This window comes from Schistocerca nitens, chromosome 9, assembly GCF_023898315.1.
Source record: "Schistocerca nitens isolate TAMUIC-IGC-003100 chromosome 9, iqSchNite1.1, whole genome shotgun sequence".
NCBI classification, from domain to species: domain Eukaryota; kingdom Metazoa; phylum Arthropoda; class Insecta; order Orthoptera; family Acrididae; genus Schistocerca; species Schistocerca nitens.
The window spans coordinates 80,858,554-80,862,258 of NC_064622.1; positions in this window are offsets into that span (position 1 = coordinate 80,858,554).

Genomic DNA, 3,705 nt, shown 5'->3' on the forward strand with positions numbered 1-3,705 from the left:
TGGACTGGAGGTGACTGATGGTGACTGATCATTTTTCTTTTTCGTGTTGAGACGCCATGTTCAGGTAAGTTAATGAGTGTTACATTAAAAAAAATTGTACAATATATTTCCCATATTTCTGTTGGCTAAAATGGGACTTGGGACTCATACAGAGATATAGGCGTGTTTCATTGCCAAATCATGTTGCTACACGAGTCCTGTATATAGGGTCAGGATGTTACAGGCGCAGTAGGTCTTCGAGTCCATCTTTTCCCAGTGTATTCATCACCACCTTAACCAGCTGCACCTCATTCTCATCCAGTGACCAGCTATTCAATCTTACCAATCTTTTTTCCCTCCAACCCGGCCTCCAGATCGAATATGACCGTGTCTGGCGTGCCAGGCTCCTCTTTAAACTCCAAACCTACGCTCTACCCATCAATTTCGTCCATCTCGTTGCTTCCTTCCTCTCCCATCGTCCCTCCTATGTCACAATCCACAATACCAACTCCCATACATTCCATCCCACTGCCTGTTGCCCCAAGGTTCTGATCTTTCTCCTCTCCCCTATCTCCTACCTGCTGCAGATATGCCCAAACAGCCCCCCCCCCTGTTCACCTCCACCAATTTACTGATGACACCGCCTTCCTGGCCCTTTAGCCTTCAATGGTCCCAATGTACCCTCCAAACCCACCTCGACCATTTCACCGTCTGGTGGCTCCTTGTCAACCCATCCAGATCATCACTTCACCTGGACTCCCCATCTCCTTACGATCCAACACAAAGCCCACAATAGACTCCACATCCTGAAACTCCTGTCTGGCCAGACATGGGAACTGTATCTTTCCACCATCCTTTACACCTACAAACTCTTGATCTGCCCCATCCTTTTTTATGCTAGCGTCACTTGGATTTCTGACGCTCCCAGATTCTACAAGGCCCTCCAAGTCCTTGAATGACATGCACTTTGCCTCAGATGCCATATCCGCCTCCCATTCCCCACATGGATCCTCTATGATCCCATCACCTTCCCATATCTTTTGCTTTTTCTCGAACGCATTCGCAGCCTGTACATCGTCCGCCAACTCAATCCCCCCCCCCCTCCTGGTGTCTTCTATCCTCTCAATCCCTGACCTATTGCTGCATGTTTACCATTGTGTACCAACCTCCCTCCATCTCCACACCTTCCACCTCCTTTCCCATTGCAACAGCCAGCACCTACCCCCCTGGATGATGAGCTACGTCCTGATATCTACCCCTCCTATCAACTCTGTTCTCACTTTCCCTCCTACTCCTGCTCAGGGCTCCGTCTTCCCGCCTCTTCACTTCCCCTGAGTGGTTTTTTCCTGCCTCCTCTGCCCCTCTCCTTTTTCAGTGCACCGCTTCTGGCTTCTGTGTCTCTGGGCTTCCTCCTATCTTACATTCCCTCTCCATCTACCACCCCACGTGTCTCTTGCCTCCTACGCCCTCTTCTTTTCTTTTCCTCCCACCCCTTGCAGTCCCCCTCACAGTACCTTCGTGACCCCTCTGTTTTCCCTCCTTTCAGGCCTCCTCTCCCAGGGCAGGTCCCTACCATCTGTTTGTATTCTACATGTGTGTTCCATCGCTTACAGTGTTTTTTTTAAGTGTCCCACTGTGGCCAACTTGTGCGTATGACTCCACTGTACTATGTGCTCCACGACTCGCCACCTGTGGTCTTTTAACTTTATGTCGACTGTTTTAGCTGTGTTTTTTTTAACCCCCATTTTCTCCACTTATTATGTTTTTATGTCGCCTTTTCTCTCCATTTTTATGTATCGTTTCTTCTTTCTCTTTAACTGTAATGTCACTCAGCTGAAAAGCAGCTGCTGCCAGCCCTACCACTGCCAATATGGGGTAGGGGAATGAAATCACAATAAATAAAAAAGAGAAACGGGCGCAGTGCATTCAGTAAGATCTTCGAGTCCATCCTCTCCTGCTGTGTTCATCACCATCTAACCAGCACCACCTCCTTTCCCTTACCCAGTGCGGCTTTGGCCCTCCTTCTCAGCCGCCGAGGAGCCAATCAGTAAGGGAGCTGCCCAGATTGTCTCATAAATCGTTTATATGGAGTTGACAATTGATGGTTGCAGAGACGACATCACAGTTACAGACAGTCTGCGGAACCAGTTATGTTGGCCACTGATCCATCGTATATATGGCTCATGATAACCCTTTCAGCATCAACTAAGGACTGAAGATGGCGCATTGAAGCGCCAAATTTGGTAGTAGTAGCAGTAGTATGGTATTCTTACGGCAGGTCTTGTCATGGGTTAAGCCCCTTCCACTTTTGTCTGTCCATAGCCAGTCTTTTCATTTCTGAATATTTGCCTCCTTTGATTTTTCCAGCATTTGATATCTTCTTTTTCCTCTTCCCCTCTTCCCCTTTTCCCCTCCTACCATTCCTTCTATTCTTTCCTTCAATAAACAGTCCTTCATCAAAAATGTCCACTCAAGTTCCATTTTGTCTTTCTGCTGATTTTCAGCATGTTTCTTTCTTCTCGAACTCTTCTTAATACTTCTTCATTTCTTACTGAGTCTTCCCATTTCACTTTTTCCATTTTTCTCCATATCCACATCTCTAGTGCCTCCAAACGTCTTTCATTTTCCTTCCTCAATGACCATGTCTCCGCACCATACAGTTCAACTCTCCATATGTAACATTTGGCAAGTCTTTTCCTCAGATCGTTGTTTAGTGGTCCGCAGAGTAATTTTTGTTTCCTCTTGAATCCTTCTTTTGCCATTGCAATCTTTACCTAATTTCTGTTGACCAATACACATCATCCATTATTCCAGTTCCCATCTGCTCCCCCTACTTTCATATGAAATTTTCTCCCCTTTCCTCCAATTACCATGCTTTTCGTATTCTTCTTGTTAATCTTCATTCCGTATTGTTCTAATTTTGTGTCTAGACCATCTAACATTTGTTCCATCTCTCTTGCATGTTCTGCCATCAAAACCATGTCATCTACAAATCTTATACAGTCCACTCTCAGACTCCCAATACAAACTCCTCTCCTTCCATCAAAACTTTCATTGGTAATTTACTCCAGATAGATATTGAACAGTGCTGGTGATAAACAACAATCTTGTCCTTACCTCTTCCCAGTTCATTTTCTTCACTCAGATATTGAACAGTGCTGGTGATAAACAACAATCTTGTCCTTACCTCTTCCCAGTTCATTTTCTTCACTCATCACATCTCCTATTCTTACTCTTGCTCTCTGGTTCAAACATAAATTTCTAATTATCATTCTATCCCTCCAGTCAACTCCATGTTTCCTTAGGATTTCCATCAGTGTGTCCCACCTGACAAAGTCAAAAGCCTTCTCAGGGTCAATGAACACAACATACGCATTCCTTTTCTTCTCCATGTACCTCTCCCCTATCACTCTCAGTAGCCCCATTCCACACCTGAAACCAAATTGTTCATCTCGTATTACGCAGTTCAGCTTTCCATATAGCCCTCTGTTGAGCATCCACAGCAAGACTCACTGTTCTTTGTTCCTCACACTTTTTGCTGTTCTTTATCTTTTCTATAGATGTTAAGATAATTTCTGTAAAGTCCTTTGATCATTTTTCTGTCATGTATATTTGATTACACAATTCAATCCATTCTCTTTTCCATTCTTTCCCCAATCAGTTTAACAGTTCTGGAGGAATCTCATCACTTCCCATTGCCTTTCCATTTTTCGTCTCCTTCATGGA